Genomic DNA, 25,558 nt, shown 5'->3' with positions numbered 1-25,558 from the left:
CTGAAAGCACCAAGACAGGAAGATGGAGTTTCTGAGAAATTCCAAAAGAATAATTGATATATTTGCCCCTTTTTGAAAATTCATAATATCCAAAAATTATTAAACATAAGTTAGTATATTCATTTGTCATTTGTGGACCACATAGAAACAACTTCTTTATTTTGATGCCAGAAGAAAGGAAAAAGCAAAGAGAGGGAATTGTTCAAATCTTTGTTCTCAACAGTTTGGGACTTTTGATTTCCAGCAGGGCAAATAAATAAGACCTGAAATAGTTTAAGACAAAGTGAATTGTCATTTATTAGCAACTAGAAGAGTTTTCTCTATGATCACAAGTGCATTCTGATTTAATAATGAAAACAGTAGATTGGTAATAATGTTATCAATGATTAAGAATCTACCATGGGCCAGCCAGGTGGTTCACTTGGTTAGAGAGTGAGCTCTGAGCAATAGGGTCGCTGGTTCAATTCCCACATGGGCCAGTGAGCTGCACTTGAGTTAAGCTGCCAACAGGCAGCCAGATGGCTCAGCTGGTTAGAGCGAGTGCTTTTAACAACAAGGTTGCCAGTTCGACTCCAGCGTGGGATGGTGGGCTGCACACACCCCCCTCCGCCCCACAACTAAGACTGAACACGGCACCTTGAGCTGAGCAGCCGCGAGCTGCAGACAGGTGGCCGGATGGCTCAGTGTGCTACAAGGTTGCTGGTTAGACTCCGGCATGGGATGGTGGACTAGGCCTCCGCCCCCCCACAATTAGATTGAAAGTGGAGACTGGACTTGGAGCTGAGTTTGTGCCATCCACAACTAAGATTGAAGGACAACAACTTGACTTGGAGCTGATGGGTCCTGGAAAAAAACACAATGTTCCCCTTCCCCAATTCCCCAACACCATTCCCCTCCTCAATTCCCCAATAAAAATCTTTTTAAAAAAATCTACCATATGCCAATACTATACTAAATGCATTACATAAATTATGTTGTTTAATTTAATTCCACTTTACATATTAAAAAACTAAAGCTCATGTGGGTTCCAGCACCAAGAAGCAACACAGTGCATTGGTAAGGCCACCTTTTTGGTTTGTTTAAAATGTGTAATTTACCTAATGGGGTAATTTTATGACTGTCTCAAGCAATAACAACCTGATGCATAACCAATGGGGAGGGAGAAGAAGGCTAAATCTAATAGGCAGAATAATCACTCTTTCAAGTGCACCGTGGCCATGGCCAACCATGTGTCACATTTCATAAGATCTCCAGGTCAGTGAGAAACAAGTAATACTGGGAAAGCATTGGGAGAGAGAGTTTCCCACTCCTCCCTTCCTTAGACCCACTTCCTCTTTGATTAGGACACATGGGATTGCTTTCACACACTCACTCCATGAGTTTTATCCATCAGCAACTTCAGGCCATTCAATCCTTCACTCACTCCAGTGGAACTCTCTGTTCACCTCCTCTCCACCAGTCTATAACTCTTACTTCCCCAGGACCCAGCTCTCAGCTTCCAGAAAATTGCTACTCTCCATACCGGTCATTCCTCACCTTCTTCTTTCATCGCTCCATGCAGTGATTGGAATCTTGTTTCCCCAACCAGACTAAGTTCTTCAAGAGCCAAAATTTCACCTCTCCTTCTTCTCTCTAAGTGCCTGTTAAATTAATGCACTGATGTTAAGTTTATTCTTCTTTAGGTTAAAGATGTTGAATACAGAGGATATGACTTCCAAGCCACACTAATCTATTAGGATACCTATGACTCAGGGACTCATTAAGACTGCTTAATGCATTATTCATCCAGTTTATTGATTCTATTTTCCATCTGTAATAAATGTGCATTCCCTCTTCCCAAACAATAGCTCAGTAAGTATAAGATAATTCAACTTCACTTAAAACCTAACACTGGTTTCTATGAGCTGCTTCAGCACTTATGTTTTATGAGCTCACAGCTCTTGGGTCCATCAGAATTCTTGTCTGTAACTGAGCCTTCTTAATTACATCACTCTGGATTTTTACATCATTTCTCATTAAGTAATTTTACCCATCTGTATTAGTTCGGCTAACCTATGCTATGATATCAAATAAACCCAGATCTCTTGGTGGTTTCGTAACATGAAAGTTAAGATTTTGCTCGCACATGTCCTTGCTTTGGAGAGCCAGGTTCTCCTCTATCTAGTCATGAAGGCTGGGGGTGAGAGTGAGGAGGTGCGATTGCCTCCACCTAAAAGTGACTCATGTCTCTTCTGCTTACATTCCATTGGTCAGAACTGGTCACATGGTCCCAACCCACGTGCAAGAGAAGCTGGGAAGTGCAGGGAAGCACGTAGACATTCAGTATGCATTTATTAACAGTCTATGACACACCATCCTTCAAGGCCCAACTCAAATGTCTTTTCCTCCACAAAGTTCTCTCCAATCTTCCCCAAATAGGCGAGGTCTCATCTTTGCTCCAAATTCCCAACACCACATTGGCCCATGTTCATTTCTTCCATACTTTATGTTCTCTGCCACAGATGGAATGTGTTTGTTTTATCCACACTTTCTGAACCTGAGCTATGTTATATTCAGCTCTTTAAGGTGCCTTTTTAAACCTAGCACTGCTCAAGAATCTTTGCTGAGTTCACAAGAATCAGATAGGGACCGAGGAATGTAGGCATCCAAAAGCACCTTTGAGAAAACAGAGGGGGGAAAGGGCAGTAAAGTTTATAGAAATTCAGAAGCAAAAGCCTCCCTTTGGAAAATGCTTCCTCATTTTCTCATGCTCGGTGGGCAAGCAAGATGGCATCATTTGAAAACATTGGCCAAGACTGAACAATATATTACAGATTTGTTTAATATTGGCAGCTTTTTTTAAAAAATGTTCCTTTGAACAGTCTCAGCAAGGGAAAGCTCTCTCTCCCAGCACTGCCGTAAAAGTTAGAAGGCAGCTTTCTGCCCATTCCAAATCACCAGAAGTGAAGTATCAAGTCGTAAACGTCCCCCAGTGACTGCCTGGGCTAGCTGGTGTGGGTTTTTCTCTTTTACTTTGCAGAAAGAAAACACAGTAAAAGTTCCTTCAGCGAGCTGCCAAGGTGCTCCCAGGCCATTGTGCAGAAACATTGTCAGCTTAAATTAGGGAGTACAGACTCCATGAGTGTAAAAAAATCAATACTTGATGGAAGATTGCTCCCCGGAAAATCTGTTTTGATTCCAGGATTAATTCGCGACCAAAGGCTTCTGCAAAATGACATGCCATTAGTCAGAAAATGAACGCATTCTATCCTTGAAATTGGATGGAAATATGTCAGCTGATTGACCCATTCATTCTCCTCACTCTCTAGCAGAAAGAGTGGGTGTGGTAGCTATGTGAATTAGTGCCCCAAACGTGGTCCATTTTCAAAACAGGACAAAAAAATATATATTTTTTTAAAGTCCAGTGTGAATTGGGAGTAGTCTCCAGGCCATTGTTGGAAAGCTATTGCAAATGTGTTTCATCAAGGCAAATGCATTTGTCTGGAAGGCCCGGAACTCCTGAATTTTCTAAGCCTCAGAATAAACCCTTCTAAAAATCTTAAAATAAAACAAGAAAGAATTTTACCCCCAAAGCGGTGACCTGCAATATCAATGACAATATAATGTCTTTGTCATATATAAAGTAACATTCTTCTCACTCTTATCTGTTAGGTTTCTGCAACTACAGGCTTTTGCAAGAGGCAAGTTTCAGCTCTTCATTTGTGCTAATGACATTGGTCTTCAGGGCCTTTCCCAGCTGGTGCGCTTAGATCTGCAACAGGGATGAATTTCATTCCCAGACCCTGATACCTATAAATATCACTTGCTTTATTTCCTTTAAATCAAATTCAGTCTCATTCTGAGGCCATCAGTCATCGTGAACAGCGTTTCTCCATCTCTAAGGTGATGAAAAGAGCCCAGGAGTTTTGATAGAGCAAATGTTCAGGGACGCCCTTCTGATCTTCTGTCCAAGCTGGTCACCACCCAGTCCAGGGCTGCACAGTCCCTGGAAGGCAGCTGGTTCTAACTCAGACACAGCAAACCTTGCCAACCTTGAAGTTCCAATGCCAAGAATCAGGCTTCATTCTTCTGTGTGCTTCTCACTATCTTCCCTAAAAGACACACACTGCTCTCTCTTTCTCCTTGAGTCTCCCCAGTAAGCTCATCACTGCAAAAACCAACGCAGGAAAAAGGGTTGTTTTCAAATAACCAAGCCTTCCATTCTGTTTGGCAAGACAGCACATACTCTTGGTTAGCTTTTGGGAAGAGGAGAGGGAAGTTAAAGGAAGACAAAACCCACTGAATATGTCAATTATTCACGCGTCCACACACACACCCTGAAAGGCCGCTTCTACAGCATCTCCATGAAGCTTTGTGCTTCTGCCCTGCCAACCCACACACAGGCCTCCTCTCCTAGGGCAAAGACATTTTACTCCACTTGCCGGTGTGCTCTGGTCCCACACAACGGCTGCTAACAGTGTCAAACATGCTGAATGTGTGGAACAGATGAGGGTCATGACACCAGATGTTTGTATTCATTTTGCCAGAAGAGGAACCTCCAAGGTGAAGCTTACCTCCTTCTCCAAGCGCCTTTCCCTGAAGATACCAGAAAAAAAGACAGCAGCTGCACAGCTCCCAACCAGGCAGCAGGGACAGTTCCTGCAGGAGGGGACCATGGGCCTGAACCTCATCACCCATGGTGACTTCATTAGCATCCTCTTACTCAGGAGTAAATTGAGATGACAAAAGACAGCCTGAAACCTGCATTAAAAAAGAAAAGCTTCAAAATTGCTGTGTAGGCACAGGTGCTCCAAATGCCCCCAAGAGCTCCTTGTTGTCCCAGCTTAACAGTGCACCCCCTGGACTAGAGCTCATGTTGACAATATTTGACATTCATAGAAAAAAGAAAGAACTTAGACAAGAAAACAGGTGCCAGCACACAATAGATGGCACACCATACCAGCTCATGATCCAACACAGGGCATCTAATTCTGACATTTCAACTTGTCAATGCAGCCTGAGCTGCTTAGGCACCTGAATTGTACCAGGATACAACTATGATAGCATGAATCTTCACACTTTAAAAAAGTGTAGATCATTGTAAAACTAAATAAATAAACTAGATGACTAAACAAAGTTACATGCGGTTTCCTCAGCCTTGCTTGCAAATGGGAAAAATTATATTAAACACCAATATGTTCTAGTAACACATAATAATCATGTTTATTCTTTTGCATGGTTGCAGATATTGCAGATATTGCTAAAATAAAAATAAGATTTCTGAACAAATGGAAAGAGAACCTTCAAAATCCAGCCCCCTCTAGCTGTGAAAGAACAGTTTCAACTAAAATGAAGACCACAATCGCTGAAATCTTTCCCAAGGAAATGAAGATGGAAGAAGTCAGCATTATAATTGATTACAAAAAAATATTTCCACTTGCATACAAGGATTTAAATATTAGGGCTTTGTTGCTAAAAGTTCTCTTTTATTTCTATTTTAGAACGTTGCCCTCCCATACACTAGAAACATATCCAGCCTCGTCACAGCAACCTGTAGGGACTGGAACACTGAATAAGGGACCTGGAAACTTAGATTCTTTGACCTACCTCGTTGTCCACTAGCTCCATAATTCTAGGGTTTAGGAAAGTATAGGACTTTCCTAAACCACAGATAATTAGGAAGATTTTTAGGTCATGTCCTCAAAATTCCTGGTATTTCCTTTTGTAGACACATTGAAGAAGAGGTGTATCCACACACATGCAATGGAGATGTGGTATTTGTATGTGCACTTGAGAAAGGGGGATTGGAGGTAGGTTCTGTAGGATCTCCAAATGTGATCAATTTTGAAAGGTAAATGATTACCCAAAACAATGACTAGATCCCCTCTGAATTTGTCAGCTGTAAGGCAACTTGATGACAAAATTCTCAATTGACTAGTGATGTTTGTTGACAGAGCTTAAATAGCAGTGCCTGGGCATATCCTTTGTTTATATCCTTTGTTTATATAACTGGAACCAAACCAGCCTGAAATCGTGTTGAAAGGGAAAGAAGATATTCAAGATATATCTGCAACAAATTCAAAAGAGTCTCTCCTTAAACATTCTAGAAGGAAAGAATTCTTGGTTATTCTCCTCAAACTGTTGGGCTGTCAGAAAAGTCATGATGTATTTTTCTGTTTTTCATTGCAAAAATGCGTCATGACTTTTCTGACAACCCAATATATACTTAAAATGTGAAAATGTTAGGGCTAGCAAGGGTGAAAAGATGTTTCTTGAGAAAGTCCTTGCCCACTCTTCAGTAATGCCATATATGTCCTCAAAAAAGTCACTGATTTATTTGAATTACATCTTCTGGTTTGGAGTGTTTCATCTTAAGCATTGTTTTGTGAGGGGTTGCAGAGATGTAACCTCTAAATGGTAAGCACAAACAGAAGAGCAGAGAGCCCAGAAGTCCATGAGGAGAACCCAGCCAACTGTCCATCTTTCCTTTGTCTCAAACACACTCAGGGCTGGGGGGGGGGTCACAGAAGCCACCAGAGGGCTGTGAAGCAGGGCCACCACAGAGCCTACTATAGGTGCACAGTCACCACACACACACACACACACACACACACACACACACACACACACACACATTCCCCTTCCCCAATTCTGAGATCCTGTCTCGCTGTGGAAAGCATAACTAAGCCACTGGCATCAGAGCTGAACTCCACGCTGTCTCACCCTTGCCACATCACTCCCACCTCTACTTTGGCTCATATAGCTCTACTTTGACTAATTAATTCAGCTTGCAGTGTCCTTCCCCTTCCTTCCATCTCAATAACCCTTACCAAGCACGCTGACATACATTTTTCCTTGATAATATTTTTGGAGGTCTTCTTTTTTTAATTAATTTTTATTGTTCCATTATAATTGGCATTCAATATTATTTTATATCAGTTTCAGGTGTACAGCATAGTAATTAGGCATTTATATAATTTACAGTGATCTCCCCCCATCTTCAACACCCTCCCCCGTAAGCCTATGTACCTGACATCGGACATAGTTATTACAATATTTTTGGAGGTCTTTGCTCTAAATGGAAGATGAAGCACTAGGGAGGCATAACATTTGGAATCAAACTAAACTGGGATTAAAATATGATTGGGAGACCCTTGAAAAATTACTTGATCTTGCTTAGCCTCACTTCCTGGCCCATTAGTCATCTGAGAGATCTTGATTAAAAAGAATAGACTTAAGCCGGCCGAGTGGCTCAGTTAGTTAAGAGCTCACTCAAGAGTGCAAGCTCTGAGCAACAGCAGTTTGAGTCCTGACCCGAGCTGAGCTGCTGCTGAGCTGCCAACAGGTGGCAGGATAGCTCAGCTTAAAAAAAAAATAGCAAAAAGAATAGACTTGAGCACTTGTTCATAGTGGATGCTCAGTACATATTTACCAAGCCCCCTGTACTTCAGACCCTTCTCCATGTGCATTCCTTATCTTTCCAACTATGTTATGAGCTCCTGAAATAGAGTGACCACTTCTCTTAGTAGGCACTTCTAAGGTATGATTTGAAGTTAAAGATAATGGGTTCAAATCTAAGCTCTCCCCTCTACCATTCCCCTTCTCACCTGTAAAAGTTTGAACAAGTTATTGGGTCTCTTGAAGTCCCAATCTCCTCATCAAGTGGGAAAAAAATAATACTCATCTTATAGGGTTGATGTAAGAACCAATGACATAAGTACCCAGCACATTACAGGTACTTGGTTCAGTGTTAAATAAATCAATCACCTTTTTCCTAATAAATGTTCTTTCATTTTTGATAGGCTGTATCTAGATAATGCTTCTGCCTAGACCTCAGCACCAAGAAAGATGCGATTTGGTCTTCCAGGTTTTGGTAAAAAATTATCCCAAAATATCAGGTCTCCTCATTCATTGAACACTGAAGGTCCCTGACCCAAAGGAGGACAATTTAACAAGGCATCCAGCAGCCCAAATCAAACTGCTGGGGCAATTCATTGAGTAAAAGACAGTTAAATTTAGGATTTGGTATTAATTCCAATTTTTCTTTTACTCTTCTCCCCAAACTCATCCTCCTTAGAGGATGTAGCAAGGAAGTCAACCTTAAAAATACTTCTTAGAAAGATCATTCGTTTATTCACTTTCCTAGGTGTTGCAAGAGCTATGGAGATGAATTTACAAAGTCAAAAAAGATGGCTGGATTATGAAATCCCATAAAGAAAAACTTGAGTAATATCTTACCACCAAATGAAATTTCTCTGCAGAAGCCAAGACAATAAAACTTTTACAATAATCAGATTTCAGTTTTGAAGTTCATTTAGGTATTTCTTAAAAGAATTAGTTTGTGGGCTTTCTACTATGTCTGATAAAGGACAATGAACTTTATGTGTGACTTTCCATCAGAGTTTGCAGATATAGTTCACAGGAGTTAATGACTTATTTTCTCTTCAATTTCACCTAGCAAGATAAAACCAAGCTGCACTAGAGTTTTCCTATAGCAAGGTGACTGGTCAATACTGCTACTTGCTCTGTCAATGCCATCAAAATATTGTTTCATAATTTAAGAACAACCATGTAATTTTCTTCACTAGCAAGTGCAAATTAGGCACTTACTAAATAACTGACAAAATACTTAATTCTAGGGATGTCCTAAGGATTTGCTATTATTAAAAAAAATTTTAATAAAATTTTCCTTCAGTTATTCAACATGTTGCTTTTATTTTCACATTATTTTTATGTTTGGTGATGAAAACTATATTAGAGTTTGTCCCCTGCCAACTCCAATTTCTTTACTCAAAAGTGGTCTGCAAGTGTCTGTATAGGGTGTGCTTATGCTGTCCCTGGCCGAGATCACTTGGAAAGGTAACCTGGGGCTTAAGTGGGTTAGACAAAGCCCCTTTCCTTTAGGACCATCCACCAGGAACACCAATGGGGGCCCCAAGAAGTTTTGGTCTTTAGAGTTCTAATCTCAAAGAATAAGATGCTGTCATCAAGGACATTCGCACATGGAACCACTTTCCCCTGGCCATCTGCCAAGACAGGTGCGCCCTCATCATCAGACTGTCAGGCTGAGGTCTATCTATTCAGTCAGGCTCTCTGTTAAATATCCCATCTGCAGACATTTTACTTAACACTTAACTACAGAAATGCTCTGGGCAGACTCACAATTCATAAGCCAGCATATTAATCCTTGACTTTACAAGTTAAAAAGCTAGAAAAAGAGGAATACCTCTTTTTCTGTCCCTATTTCCACGGTCACTTTCTAGAACGTTCTCTTCTCACTATTGTCTCCCCAAAGGACAAGTCCAAGAATAAAACTTTAAATTATTCAAATAGGTCTCATAGGTCTCCCTCTCGCACGCACGCATGGCCTTCCTCCAGCATTTGCCTTCATTTACCTGATATCGAGAATGGAGGAGAGCCTCAGCCTACCTCTCTGACACTGCCCTTTCTCTCCCTGCCTCCTGAACACTGCAGCTTCCCTAGGAGCTGACATTTCTTCAGTGCCCATCCTGTGCTGAGTACTGTTCTAGTCCCATTGGCAGCATGAGTGATGGGCTGTTCCAGAATCCTGAAAACTGGCCCCAGTTATAGAGACCCAAAAGTTATTTTAGAAACTGCCTGTGTGGGTAGTGATACACACAATCAGATAAAATACACACAACATAGCAATTGAGATAATTAAAGAGTAATGTAACCTTTTCTTGAATCTCTCGAGGAACATTAACAACAGCACTTCTTTAAAAGTCTTGTTCTTTTCCCCTTATTTTCACACATTTTGTGGCCCTTCAGAAATATTCACCCTATCAACCTCCTTCTCTCAACTCTGTGTCCCAGTCTTCTTGGCACCTGTCCCCATCCGTGCAGGCTTTGACTTTTGTTCCCTTCCCCTTTTCCTTCCACCACTTGTCCAATCTCTTTCTACTTTATCACAAAGCCTGTGAACTTGGCTGGCAAAAGGAGCTTAGAGTAACAAATATGAAGCTTATGTTCTAGTGAAGGAATACAGACAATAAATAAATAGACAGTAAACCAAAATTATCAGATAGAATGTGTTTTCTGCTGGACATAGTGGCACAAAGAAAATAGAAGATGGTGAAGTGAAAAGAAGAGCTAGCAGGGGAGGAGAATCAGGGTCATGTAGATTAGATAGTCAAGAAAGACATTTCTTAGTAAGTGACTTCAAAGCTGACATCTAAATGACAAGAAAAAGCTACTCTTGCAAACTGGCAGCTGAGAGAGAAGTTTTTTTGGAAGAAGGATCAGCTACACCAACAGCCTAAAGTACAAATCAGTTTAGTATAATTGTACTTATGTGGAAGAGAGAGATATCTGGAACTAATATGTAGAACTACCTCCTTTTACCTCCTCCTATCAACACCCTGAAGCCTGAACACAGCAAAGGTGCAGCCCCCTAAAGGACGGGCTGCAGTAGACCTTACCACTCTTTATCAGTGTTTTCTGTCCCACCCTGTGGGGAACTGTGCTACCCACCCCACTGAACTCAGGTGGGGTCATGTGATTTGTTTGGACAAATGAGATGCGATATGCATCATTTCCAGGCAAAAGCTTTTGTAGCCAAATTGTACTTCACTGTGTCCTTTATCTTTCCCTTCTGTCAGGACACCAGCAGTGTTCCAGAAAACAGCTACTCTGTAGTCTGGGTCCTAGAATGAAAAAGCAATAATGTGGAATAAAGCCTTAGTCAATCCACTGTGGAGGTAATACCTTTATTGTTTAACTGCTGTGTTTTGGAGTTATTTGTTAGTGCAGTGTAACTCTGCCCAGCCTAACTCTGTACAGAGTCCTTGAGCAATACACCAAAATGACTCCAGTTCTAAATTGGCCTCCCAGAATTCCCCACACACAACAACTATCTGAGAGTTCACATAGAATACTACATGTAGTCCATCAAGAAGTTTCTCATGAGTTAGATTCCTCTTTCTTTCTGTTTCTCTTCTCTCTCTCTTTCTTCAAGACTCCTTCTACTGTTCTGACAGAGCCCTTATGTCTGAGGGATACCATCCTCCCTGGGCATCACAGTAGCTTCCCACTTCCATCACCACTTCCCACCAGGTCCTGCATATCAACTATTGTTTAGGACTTTGAGACATGGGTGAAAAAGAAAAAAATAAACAAAAAAAAAACATATAATTCAGAGTTTGCATGATTTCAAGGAAAAAGTACCATCACACATTGCTGTTGGGAGTATAAATTGATGCAACCATCAGGGCTTTTTAAAAGATGTACAATTCAAAGTTTAGAAATTTATCTTAAAAAAATAATTAAGGGCAAATGCAAAATTTAATCATAAAATTGTGTATAACATTTATAGTTTATAATGTGGTCATGTCTTTTATATGTCTTTTGTGACCTGTCATTTGTGTACTTTGACCATTTTTTATTTTTCCATTTCCAATTATAACATTCTATAATACTTTCTCTCTCCCAGCCCTTTCCCCTTATCAAATTGGTTTTCAAGTTCTTCCTTTGATATAGAGCCTATCACTTCATCACAGAGCCTTGGCTAGTACCTGTAAATGAAGGAAGCAGAGGTAATTAAGGTTAAATTAGGTCATAAGGGTGGGGCCCTGATTCAATGGGATTAATGTCCTCATAAGCAGAGACACCAGAGAACTCACTCTCCTTTCTCCACTATGTGAGGACACAGTGAAAAGGTAGATGTCTACAAGCTAAAAAGCAGGTCCTCACCAGGAACCAAATCAACAAGCACCTTGACCTTGGACTTCTCAGCCTCCAGAACTGTGAGAAATAAATTTTTGTTGTTTAAGCCACCCAGTCTATGATATTTTGTTATGACAGCACAAGCTGACTAACAGTTATTTCCTACAATCAATCTCTGTAGTCTACTCCCGCCTTGGTACCTGCTTCTCAAAGAACCCATCAGGCAAGAGGTAACGTTACTTGTCTAAGATCACAAAACTAATTACTGACTAGGCTAAATCCTCAGAGACCTTAAATGCCAGAATCCCTGAATCCCTGTTTTAGTCAGAGAATAACTGTTTCACTCTAACTGGAAGAATAGTAGTTCTGTTAACAACAATAAGATCCCAGACAAGAAAAAGCTAAAGGAGTTCATCACCAAACCAGTATTATAAGAAAACTCAAAGGGATTTTTTTAAGGAGAAGGATTTTTTTTAAAAAAAAGATCAAAAACATGAATAATAATAGGACAATAACTACATATCTATCAACAGTTACTTTAAATGTAAATGGATTAAATGCTCCAATCAAAAGACATCGAGTGGGCTGAATAGATAAGAAAACAAGACCTGTATGTATGCTGCCTATAACAAACTCACCTCAGATTGTAAGACACACACAGACTGAAAGTAAAGAGATAGAAAAAGATATTTCATGAAAATGGAAACAAACAAAAAAAAGCTGAGGTAGCAATACTTATACCAGACAAAATAGATTTTAAAACAAAGTCTGTAACAAGAGACAAAGAATAACCCAGTAATTCCACTTCCAGGTTTGTATCTGAAGAAATCCAAAACACTAATTTGAAAAGACATATGCACCCATATGTTCATTATTTACATTATTTACAATAGCCAAGATATAGACGCAACCTAAGGAATGGATAAAGAAGACATGGTACATATATAATATGGAATATTACTCAGTCAAAAAAAAAGAAAACCTTGCCATCTGCCAACAATATGGATGGACGTAGAAGGTATTGTGCTGAGTGAAATAAGTCAGACAGAGAAAGACAAATACCATATGATCTCACTTATATGTGGAATCTAACAAAATAAACAAACAAAACAGAAACAAACTCATAGATACAGAGATCAAACTGATGGTTGCCAGATGGAAGAAGGGTTAGGAGGATGGGTGAAAAAGATGAAGGGGTTAAATACAAAGTGGTAGTTACAAAATAGTCATGGGTATGTAAAGTACAGCATAGAGAATATATTGTAGTTAATAATATGTATGGTGCGAGGTGGGTACTAGACTAATCAGGAAGATCACTGCATAAATTATATAAATGTCTACCCACTATGCTGTACACCTGAAACTAATATAAAACAACATTGAATGTCAACTGTAACTAAAAATATATAATTTTTATAAGAATTTTTTTAATTTAACTAAAAGGAAGAATCAAACACATGTTTGACAAGTTTGTATAGAATTCCCCAGCCCCAGGAGTGGTCCAAACACAGCATTTTCATTTGCTTATAAAGCTTTATTAATGGGGGAGAACAATGAAAATTGAAATAAAAATAAGGTTACTTTCTTCCGTACCTCCCATCTTACCCAGGGGAAAAAAAATATATATATATATATATATTCTATTACCAGCATAACACAGATATTAAGACCTATGACTCAGAAAATATGGCTCGTGTCCATAGAGTCTCATCTCTTAATGAAACAGAATTCAGCACAGGATGTCATGGTGGGGTTAAAGGTCTGGAGATGTTTCCCTCTGGCTGGTGTCTGGGCTGCAGAAAAGTTATCTGCACAACTCCAAAAAGAAAAAAGTATAAAGTTGCCATTTCAAGGGGCTGAACAAAATGGCTAGGTAGCCTGCCTTTGGCTTGCATAAAAAGATGCGATATATATCCCAGAAGGAGAAATTACCAGTGCTGCTCAGGCCCTCTCTCCCATCACACATGATGACTGTTACCCTCCAATCCTCACTATCCCCACCCTGCCTACACACACACACACACACACACACACACACACACACACACACACANCACACACACACACACACACACACACACACACAGTCTCACACACTCACATTCACACTCCCACTTGCTACTCTAACAGACCTGGGCTGGACAGGCACTATATCAAGCAATATTCAAAATAGCATCAAAATCAAGTTTAATATATTTTCCTTGGAGTTCCTCAGCATGGCTATATGAAACGTCTCATGGTATAGAAATGGCTGGAGTGCAGAGCCTTCATATTTGGGTGATAAGTACAGTATTAAATAAAACAACAATCCAAGTGGTTCAGCTAACAGAGTCCCAGCAGTGAGCCTATATTACACCAGAGATTACTAGGAAAGAAGTAAAACACCTCAGGATTAGGCAGGACTCTAGCTGTTTTCTACCAGGGAATCTTCAATGGTGTTGAACGCGCATAACTTCAAAAATTATTCAGCAAAAACAAGAGAAGACAAGGAGACAGACAGGGGAGGGTGGGGATAATTTGGTCACAGAAAAGGTTACAAAGTATTTGGGTCCTTCTTTTTCTCTTGATATGGCCTTTGTGTTAAAGTCTATTTTGTCTGATGTAAGTTTTGCTACCTCAGCTTTTGTTTGTTTTTTTGTTTCTATTTTCATGAAATATCTTTTCTTATCCCTTTGCTTTCAGTCTGTGTGTATCTTCCATATGAAGTGAGTCTCTTGTAGGCAGCATATATGAGTCTCATTTTCTTATCCATTCAGCCACCTTATCTGTTACTTCGAGCATTTAATCCATTTACATTGAAAATAATTCAGTTGATAGATATGTAGTTATTGCCATTTTATTGCTTATATTTTTTATCGTTTTTTTTTCCATCTTAAAGAAGTCCCTCTAAGATTCCTTGTAATTCTGGTTTTGTGGTGATGAACTCCTTTAGCTTTTTCTTGTCTGGGAAGCTCTTTATCTGTCCTTTGATTCTAAATGGTAGCTCTGCTGGGTAGAGTAATCTTGGTTGTAAGGCCTTGCTTTTCATCACTTTTGAGTATTTCATGCCAATCTCTTCTGGCCTGCAAAGTTTCTGTTGAGAAATCAGCTGACCATCTAAAGGGTGCTCCCTTGAAGAACACTAACTGCTTTTCTCTTGCTGCTGTTAAGATTTTCTCTTTGTCTTTAACCTTTGGTATTTTAATTATGATGTGTTTGGGTGTGGGCATCTTTGGGTTCATCTTGTTTGGGACTCTCTATGCTTCCTGGGCTTGTATATTTATTTCATTAGCCAGGTTAGAGACGTTTTCTGTTATTATTTCTTCAAATAGGTTTTCAATTCCTTGCTCTCTCTCTTCTCCTTCTGGTACCCCTATGATGCAAATGTTGGTTCACTTGATGTCCCAAAGGCCCCTTAAACTATCCTCATTTTTTCAGATTGTTTTCTCTTTTTGCTATTCTGATTGGGTGTTTTCTGATACCTTATCTTCTAAATCGCTGATTTGATCCTCTGCTTCATCTAATCTACTGTTGATTGCCTCTAATGTATTCTTGGTTTCAGTTATTGTAGTCTTTATTTCTGACTAGTACTTTTTTATTTTCTATCTCTTTATTAAGTGGGGTGAAAAGGATAACTATTGCATTGTTCTGTACACCTGAAACTAATAATAAATGAATAAATAAATAAATAAATAAATAAATAAATAAATAAATAAATAAAGTTCTCCCTCAAATCACTGAGCATCCTTATAACCAGAGTTTGAAACTCTACATCTGGTAGATTGCTTGTCTCTATTTTGTTTAGTTCTTTTTCTGCAGCTTTGTTCTCTTCTTTTATTTGGTACATGTTTCTTTGTTTCCCCATTTTGGCTGCCTCCCTGTGTTTGGTTTTTTTTTTCTTCTATGTATTAGGTAGGGCTGCTATGTCTCCTGGTCTTAGTAGAGTGGCCTTATATAATAGGTTCCTGTGGGGCTCAGTGGTGCATTCTCCCTGGTCACCTAAGCTGGGTACTCCAGGTTTGTCCCTTGTGTGGGTTGTGTGTGCCCTCCACTTGTAATTGAGCCTTGGTTGTTGTTTGTACATCAGTGGGAGGGATTGATCTTTGGGCTGATTTGTTGTGAGGACTGGACTTGACTACAGTGGAGGAGCTGTGGTGCAGGGGCTGACCCTACAGAGCAGGATTCACTTTAGCAGGGCTCTGGTGCCTGTGCAGTGTACCCTTTGGGTGCATTGTTCCCAGAGATGGCTGGGTGATGGTCCAGCTAGGTCCAAAACTGGCCACCAGGTTTGCCAGCCCTGGGACCTCCTGGGAGGAGACCTGCTGCAGGCAAGTCCAGCCACAGCCTGTGCCCTGTCTGGAGTCACCTGGCATGAGCCACAAAGCAATCCATAGATAGCCATCACCTGTGCTGGGTTTGGAGGTGCCTGGAGAAGCCACGCTATGAACCAAGGCTGGTTGTTGCTAGTGCCGGGCTTAGGGCTGTTCAACCAGAGGTACAGGACATTGCTGAAGCCAGATGCTGTTTGTTTGGGTTTTGTGAACCTTTCAGAGTTTTAGGAAAGTCCATAGCATGAGCCACGGCAGGCTGTTTATACAGAAAAGCCACTTGGGTAGGGTGGGGTCTCAGGGAATCAGGGTGAATGAACTGTGTTAGCCAGGATGGAGAATGAGATATGGCAACTGCCTGTATCTGCACGCTGGGACAGGGGAGAGCTCAACAAAGATACAATGGCTTCTGCCAGCTCCTCTGTATGGGAGAAAGCTGCCCCTCCACCCCTCATCCTGAAGCTAGACAATCCAGTTCCTCCCCATATGTCCCTGGTGCCTTTGAAATCTGCCCCAGTGCTGGAGTTCAGAGCCAGAGATTCCATTGATGAGTAAGCCCATGCACGGGCCCTTTAAGAGGAGCACCTGGAACTGCAGCCATCTTCTGTCTCACTCAGCCACAACCTCTGCTAGTTTTCACAGCCAGAAATTATGGGCACTTCTCTCCCTGGCACTTAAACCCTAGGCTAAGGAGTCTGGTGTGGAGCTGGGACCCCTCACTCCTCTGGGGGGAACCTCTGCAACCAAGATACCGCTTAGTCACACGCGGGTGTGGGACCAGTCCATTGTGTGCCTCCGCTCCTACCAGTTTCAAGGTGGCTTCTTCTATATGTCCTTAGTTGTAGGGCTTTGGCTCAGCTAGACTTCAGGTTATTCTTAATGATGGTTGTTCTGTATTTAGTTGTAATTTTGATGTGGTCTTGACAGGAGCTAAGCACAGCATTTACCTACTCAGCCATCTTGACCGGATTTACTTTACATTGTTTTTCCTACCCTCACTTCCTAAGCCCTCATCCTAATTGCTTTTCTAATATTATATTTTGTACTTTTTGTTGTTGGCCACATTTAAATTATATTTTTTAATATTTTTTATTGAGGAATTGGGGGAGGGGAACAGCATTGGGGAATCGGGGAAGGGGAACAGACAAGTTGCTGTCCTTTTGTTCTTCAGTCCAGTTGTGAAGGACACCACTTCACTGGCCCATGTTGGTATTATCATTGCGCTCTTCCCGGGTGAGGCAGTCACTCACCGGCCATTGGACAGCTGCTCACGGTGGCTCACGGCAGCTCACGAAAGCTCACGCCAGCTGCCAGCCAGCCCCACTGCAGCCTACGCCGTTGCTGGCAACTCAGGGCAGCCCAGCTCCAGGTCGAGCTATTGTTCAGCGTCTTAGCTGTAGAGGGTGCAGCGTCACTGGCCCGCATGTGGGATCGGAATTGGGGCCCTGCTGCAAAGAGCTGGCGTCCCAAGCCAACTCTTAACCAACGTGCCACTCAGCCGGCCCTAAATTATTTTTAAAGGCTTAAAACATGCTATTTATATTTAGTTGTGACATAAAACACATAGGTAAATTTTCTCTTGTTAACATTTGTTATATTCCAGAAGCATACAGTGAGTGTCCATTTGTGACATCACTGATAAAATCAGCTTCCATGTGAAGTTGAACTGCAACAGTGGTTTTCAAAGTGCTCCTGGACCAGCAGCTTGGGCATCACTTGAGAATTTATGACAAATGCAAATTCTCAGCCAAACTTCCCCTCCCACCCCCCCAGATTATTGTTTCAGTTTGCTGTCTCTGTATAACAAATTACCACAAATTCAGCAGTTTAAAACAACATACGTGTGTTATTTCCACAGTCTTCATGGACCAGGAGTCAGGGACAGATTAGCTGGCTCTTCTATTCAGGGTCTCACCAGGCTGAAATCAAGGTGTTCCCCAGGGCTGCCACCTTACCTGAAGCTTAGAGTTCACTGGTTGTTGGAAAAATTTAGTTCCTTGTGGTTATAGGACCAAGGTTCTTGTTTTCTTGCTAGCTGTCAGCCAGAGGCCATTTCAGCTTCTAGAGGATGTCGTGTAGCCTTTTCCACAGACATTTTGCTTTTTGAGGCCTACAGAACAGCTCCCTTGCTTTGAGTCTCTCCAGTCTGCCAACACAAAGCCATAGATAATGTAATATAATATAACATAATAATGATTATCTCATCACCTTTGACATATGACATAACCTAGTCAAGGGAGTGACATTCCATTATATTCATAGGTCCTGCCCACACTCAAGGGGGATATGATACAGGGTGGGAATCTTGGGGCCATCTCAGAATCCTACCTGCCACACCTATTGAGTCATCATAACCAATCTGAGATCCTGAATGATTTACCCATGTCTTTTAACTCTTCAGCATAAACTGAGAAATTTAAGGAGATAGAATAACTTAAGGATTCTGTCGAATTCTTCAAAAGAAACTTTCCCCCATAAAAATATTCAGCTACCCTGAGATCCACGGTCACATCTTACTCTATGGGTACATGGAAAATCAAACAATCTACCCTGACAGCTGAAAGGCCAGATCAATCAAGGGGTTAATTATACAGATCATTTTCCTGGCTCCCATGGGCATAAAGGTTATATAGATGGCCACATATTTATGCAGCCATTGTTAAAAATTCAACCACAGCATTTATTTTAGTGAACTCCTTTGACTATATGTTCAACAGATGCACTAAGTGACTACATAAAACATTATCTCTATTAGTTCAAATTTTCTGACTCCTTAAAAGCTTCCAGTGACTGAAGGAAAAATGCATCTGTAATATAATCCCTGCGATTACAAATCTGTTCATTAAAATACAAACAGCTTGACAATAAGTGAGCATTAAGCACCGTGCATGCACACATGCATTCATGTGCGCGCACGTGCACGCACACGACACACACACACACATACACACACACAAAGTAGTTAGAATATGGAGATTTTTTAATAGCACATTATGTTTAAGACTTTACAGTTATTAACAGACCTGGTTGATATATATAAACTGTCAAAACACCGCTTCAAATTGTGACCAATGTCTTAGATGTTTTCTAAGTACCCTCTAATTCTAAACGCACAATGCTGTCTGGTACTGTACACTGAGAACAACAGGGCCTTCTGCTTTGTTGGACTCTGAGTAGACAGAAAGGAGGCTTACATTCCTGGGAATCCTTGGTGTGTCCCTGCTCAACTTCCAGCCTCAGCCCTCCTCCCAGATAGAGGTGATTTGTAGTGCAATATAATTTATATGGTGGGTCCCACATCTTTATCAAAATCTGCCCAGGGAAGAGCTCCTAAAAGCATCAAGGCATTTGTCAGAGTTTACTGACATAGAGAGAAGTCACCCTTGAAAGGAGAAGAAGATATTCCTCTCAACACTGTCTTCAGGGGCTTTCCCCAGACACAACCCAAGTGTGCATCACATCACCTTTCTTGGCTGACACTGTGGTGTGCCTATTCCCACACCTAGGTCATTTAGCTGCGTATGCTTAGAGAAGGTGGCTGATCATAACCACCTTGGGACAATACACACAAGGTGCTTTTTCTGCCCTGCTGCCATGGTGGACTAGTGTCACCTTGTAATCACCACATAGTAAGTTGTGTCAACAGAAACCACTTGTGCAAAGGCATGAAAGGACTAACTCTACTAAAAATAACAACCTTAGACACCATGGCTACCATGAGAGAAGTGGTTTTGCCTCGTGTCAGAGCAGTTAGGAAAGCAGTCCTCTATAGGTTAAAGCCCCTTCAGTGCTGAGAATTACTGCTTGTCCTTGAAAAGCCACCCTGAGAGGAAACCCATGAGATCCTCTGTAGGGACTAAAGAGCCCCTGGCACTCTTGTTGAAGAAACAGGGAGCAGAAAAATTGGACACCAGCCCCTAACAGTGAGCAGAAAGTCTCTCTATTGTATTGGAAAGACTGGATTTGAGAACAGGGAAATAGGGGGAGTTACCCCTCTTTCTCAGGACTGACTAGGGTAATCTCTCTCCAAGAGACTCATGCAAATCAAGCAATTAGCAAGATGTTTAACCCCTGGCCTGCTCTTTTTGCAGAGTTGACTTCAGAAAAGGAAGAGCTGATGGTGGAAATTTCAGACACTTTTTAAAACATCCCTCCTCCCCCCATCTGACCCCCAAAATCACTTCCCGCAGACCATCCCTCTTAATGTTCCTATCCCTCTGCCTGAGGAAGTGCCCTCCGGGTGCCTGACTCTTTCCAGGGACGCTCTCTGACTTGGTAGCCTCTGTTTTTCAGGTTCCTGGTGTTTACACTTACTTGTAGTACACCTTTTGACTTCAGCACCTGCTAGTCTCCTTTCTGTCCTCTTGGAAGCCCAGTGGAAGGAGTTTATTTCTATTTTTAAATCTATGTTCTCTGTTTTGAGATTTTATTTTCCTCGTAACAGCCCTAAAGAGAAATACTTATGGCACATTGGAGGCTTCTAGGAAAGGGGGATTGCATTAAATATTAAAACCCAATTCTTGTCCCAGTCAACCTGTAGTGCGGGCATGGAGTGACAAAAGCTGCTTCTGCATAGTCTTCTCCTGGGGGATGATATTTCAAAGGATGTTATTTTCTTCTCTTGCTACCCTTATCCAACCTAAATTCCTGGGTACCTACCCACATTCCTGGGTGACAGCAGGACTGAATCCCCTCCAAAAAGTAGTTTCAGGTGAGATTTGTTTCCATTTTCCTTTAGAAAAATTATGTATTGTTTTTTAGAGTTTTAAAAAATTTTTGTTGTTTTTATTTTTCAATTACAGTTGATATTCAATATTATTTTATATTCATTTCAGATGACCAGCATAGTAGTTAGACATCTGTGTGATTTACAAAGTGATCCCCCTGACTGGTCCAGCACCCACCTGGCACTATACATAGTTATTACCATATCATTTGTTAGGTAGAAGTTAGAAAATGTAGGAGAAGTAGGAGAGGTGGGAGGGGGGCCATGGTACCTACAGAAAAAGATCATAACTAGTTTTGATTAGCTGCCTCCAGTCACGTACCTGTTTTTACAACAGCTGACAAGAGGGGTTCTGAAGCAAGATAAGGATCTGAGTCAACAGACCTCCACCCATTTTAGGAGGTCACGCCCTCCTATGGAAGAGCACGCACCTCTTTTCCAAACAAATCAATATGTAACTCCCTCACCCCACCCAGCAAAACATAACCTCCACTTGAGACCTCAGTAAAGGTACTGTGTGGCCGGTACAGTGAGGGAGTGTCAACTCTCTAGGGAAGGGCCCTAGACAATTGGGCAGAGGCAAGTCTTAGCGATGACTGGTAAGGCACAGTAAGGGCAATGCTTGCCCTTCTTCCTTCTAACCCAGCCTTTAAATAAAGAGCATCCTGCTTGTTCCAGTCTGCAAGGTAAAAGCACCAAATAGTCTCTTTCCAAGTTCAGTCCTTTAGCGCCACCTGGTGTTAGTTTCTCTGATCACTCTTTTATTCAGTAAATGAAAAAAAAAGTTTCTTTTTTAAAACTCTTAACTACAGAAAAGTCTGACTAACACAGTGCCAAATTCATATATGTAGGAAACGTTCAGATTAAAGAACAACATTCATTCAGTGAATCACAGAGCAGAGCATGGGACACGGTTAAAGCGGGAGCAACTATAATTGTTTTTATTGTCATGGTTGTTATTACCAAAAGAATTCAAAAGAGAGGTATTTAAAAGACTTTCTAGTGACAAAGATTTAGTAGCTTTTCAAATTATCAAGGAATTGCGTTTTATGAGATACAATTAATGGTTACTTGGAAAATAGATTTACATACACACACACCTGAAAGCAGAGCCTTGCTATGAAACCTTTTGTAAGCTCAAATGATGTAAAGCAAAGAAGCAATTACCATTCATTTATATGGAAAATTTTTTTAACATTCTCAGACCCAGAAAATAACCTATTAGATCATACCAAATAACACGGAAAACCTAAACACTGACATATAGTAAAAGGAGAAATACACAAAATAAACGGACATGAAGCACCGATGCTCTCAGATAGTTCAAGGTCGTGGCGGCTTGGTGCTGACGCTGCGTGTAGTTCCCAGGGAAGGACTTTGGCGGGACCACTGTCGCTGCTCTGAGTGCAGGCTGCCTCTATAGGCTCAATGAAAAACAAGCACTGAACACCATTTTGGCTTTTTGCCTTTTTTGCTAAAAGCAAAAATCCTCCGACGATTTCTTTCAATTAGCCAAAAGGAGAGGTTTTTCAAGAAAGCAAAGTGGTGTAAAGGAAATTTTCATAAAGTGGGGATACCTGTACAGTGCCTATTATTAAAGGATCAATGCCTCAAGTAATTAAAATGCTTAAAGAAAGGTAGGCTCTCCCTAATTGAATTTTATCCATATCAAAGGGTTAACCAAAATGTTGAGTTTGTTTCTTACCATATTTTAGAATATTCCTATAAAATAAGGATGTTAATGCCCATCTCTCTCTGAGTAACAATAAAAGCTTTAATAGTTTCAGAGTTACCTCAGAGCCTTGAAGTTATCATTCTGAAAATAAAAGTGTGTATCCTGAAGGTAAACACCTACTCAGAACTCGAGGTACACCATAAAAGCTGATGTATGTGTTTTATCATTATACTTTTTTCCTAAAATTTAGTGCAGCAAAACCTTTCTATTAATTAAAGCCAGAGTATACTAAACAAAAATGTACTTTATAAGTGAATATATATTTGAAAATTCTCATATATAACCTGTCCCAAAGAATCAAGATAGGAAAGAAACTGATGAACGCTCTGAGCTATTGGATGATGAGAATCACGTCACCTGAAAAAAATGTCTTCAGTGGTGAATCATTCTAAATGGAACAGGGAAGGGGCCGGCTGAGTGGCTCAGTTGGTTAAGAGCTCGCTCAAGAGTTTGAGCTCTGAGCAACAGCGGTTCAATGCCTGGCCTGAGTTGAGCTGCCGCTAAGCTGCCAATAGGTAGCAGGATGGCTCAGCTTAAATAAATAAATAAATAAATGGAACAGGGAAAATAAGAGAGGGTTTGTTAAACAAATACAGTCATCATCAAAATAACTTTTTGAGCATCTACTATCTGCCCGGCACTGTTCTTAGTGTTTAACATGCATCACCTGATTCATCTTCAGATTTAATTCTTCTGATTCTTTGTCATGAATTAGCTCATGAACAACAGGTAAGAGGGGAGTGATGTTTGTAGCCATCGTTCAGACCTGATTTTTTTCCAACACATTAATGTTTTAAAGTGATCAGAGGCAAGTTTCCTCACAATGAAAGAGGAGGCTTAGCAATAAATGAAGACGTCAAGAAAAAATAAAAACTATATCACAGTGCCTTTCTTTAGCACAAGTGAAAGCTGGTTTAGAGGCTTCAAGAACCACTGGGTTTTCTGTTATGTTAATCCATGTGGTGAATGAAAAGCTATGAAAACATATCTTCCTTATTAAAAGGGTGCATTAATGAAGGTTAGAAACAATCCTTTCCAGAACTCACAACTTGAAGAAGAAAGCACAAGCTGCAAAGAACAGGTGCCAGCCCCTGGAGGAAACCATACTAGCACTTTTATTACGATTTTTGTGAGCACTCTGTTTTTGTTAGCACTCTGTTACAGAGTTCCATAGGTTTTATTTGGTATTCCCCAACGCTTTTTTTCCCATCAGCACTGTTACTTTTAGTGCATGATTTTGTAGAACATGTGTTTTGTTTTGTTTTGTTCTGTTTTGTTTTGTTTCAGGAATTTGTGGATTGTATGTGATATTGTGGCAGAAACAAATATCATCATTCCCACTTGACGGCTAAGAAAACTAAGGCACCAAGAATTAAGCAATCTTTCCAAGATCACACAGCAATTATATGATGAAGCCACCATTACATGATGAAGCTGCAGATTTTGCCTTCTCATAGACTACTTTGTAGCCACTAAATGTGATATTTAAATTAATATAAACATATGTGGTTGTTTTAAAATATATCCATAAATTATTTGATTCTCCTCTTTTCAAGAGGTAGAGCTTAATGCCCACTGACCTCCCCTGTGTGTGGGCTGGATTTAATAACTCAGTCTAAAAAACAGGTTATGTCAGAAAGGTAGCGTACAGGCACCTAGAATACAGTGTGGTTAAATTTAAGTTTTTCTTGCTGCAAACAATATCATCAAGAATGTGAAAAGGTAACACACAAATGACATAAAATATTTGCAGATCATATATCTGATAAGGAACTTGTATCCAGAATATGTGAAGAACTCATACAACTCAATAATACAAAAACAACCCAATTTTGTAAATGGGCAAAGAATTTGAATAAACATTTCTCAAAAGAAGATACACAAATGGCCAATAAACACATTAAAAATTGAGCATCATTAGTCATTAGAGAAATGCAAATCAAAAAAGCACAATGAGATACTGCTTCACACCCACTAGGATGACTAGAATTAAAAAGACAATTAACAAGCGTTGGTAAGGATGTAGAAAAATCGGAGCCCTCATACACTGTTGATAGGAATGTAAAATGGTGTAGCCTCTTTGGAAAACAGTCAGGCAGTTCCTCAAAATGTTAAACATAGAGTCACCATATGACCAAGCTATCCCATTCCTAGGTATATACCCAAGGGACATGAAAATCAAATGTCCACACAAAAACTTGTACACAAATGTTCATAGAATTTTTCATGTTAGCCAAAAAGTGGTAACAACCCAACATCCATCAACTGATGAATGAATAAAGAAAATATTATGCATACTATGAAATACTATTCAGCAATAAAAAGAAAGCACTGACACATGCTACAACACAGGTAACCCTTGAAAACTTAATGCTAAGTGAAAAAGGCCAGATACAAAAGCCACATATTGTATGATTCCATTTATATAAAATTTCCAGAATAGGCAAATTTATACAGACAAAAAGTAGATTAGTGGTTGCCAGGGGCTAGGGGGAGGAAACAGGGAGAGAATGTTTTCCATTTGGAGTACTAAAGAGGTTCTGAAACTAGATAGTGGTGATGGTTGCACACCCTCTGAATATACTATAAAACACTGAATTGTATCTTTAAATGGGTGAATATTAGGGTAGGTGAATCATATCTCATGTGGCTTCTGCCTTGTTTCTCCTCTCTCTTGGGTCCCTTGCTCTGGCAGAAGCCAGCTGCCATGTTGAAGAAAAAGTCCACATGGTGAGAAAGTGAGGCCTTCAGTCAACAGCCATGTGGGTGAGTTGTCTTGAAAGCAGTCCTTCCATCCCAGCAAAGCCTTCAGATGACTGCAGCCCTGGCTGACATCTTGACTATAATCTCGTGCGAGACCCTGAGCCAGAAGCACCCGCTAAGGCATTCCTGGGAGTTCCTGACCCTCACACCATGTGAGATGATAAATGTTGCTCTAAGCTACTAAATTTGGAGGTAATTTGTTACACAGCATTAGACGTATTCTTAAGTGGATAAACAAGTGGCCAAACATGCACACTGTGATTTCTTTTTTGTTTAAAATATATCTGTGCATATGTAGAAAAAATCAGATACTACTATCTCTAGGTGGAGAGATTATTTGCATTTTTTCCTTTAACTTCTCTTTAT

The 25,558-nt window shown here is 40.4% G+C and overlaps 1 long non-coding RNA gene across 1 annotated transcript in view; it reads right to left on the bottom strand.

The window, feature by feature from the left end:
* Nucleotides 1-1,544: 1,544 nt before the first annotated feature.
* LOC109388815 (uncharacterized) overlaps nt 1,545-25,558 on the bottom strand; it is a 94,734-nt gene continuing 70,720 nt past the window's right edge. The window contains exons 2-4 of the long non-coding RNA XR_002125262.1: nt 17,924-18,114; nt 4,554-4,740; nt 1,545-1,640 (exon numbers count right to left, since the gene is read on the bottom strand). This is a non-coding gene — a long non-coding RNA (uncharacterized LOC109388815). The remainder of the gene's footprint in view (nt 1,641-4,553; nt 4,741-17,923; nt 18,115-25,558) is intronic.

The sequence above is a fragment of the Hipposideros armiger genome, unplaced genomic scaffold, assembly GCF_001890085.2.
Source record: "Hipposideros armiger isolate ML-2016 unplaced genomic scaffold, ASM189008v1 scaffold_208, whole genome shotgun sequence".
NCBI lineage: Eukaryota > Metazoa > Chordata > Mammalia > Chiroptera > Hipposideridae > Hipposideros > Hipposideros armiger.
This window is presented reverse-complemented; position numbering and strand designations above follow the sequence as displayed.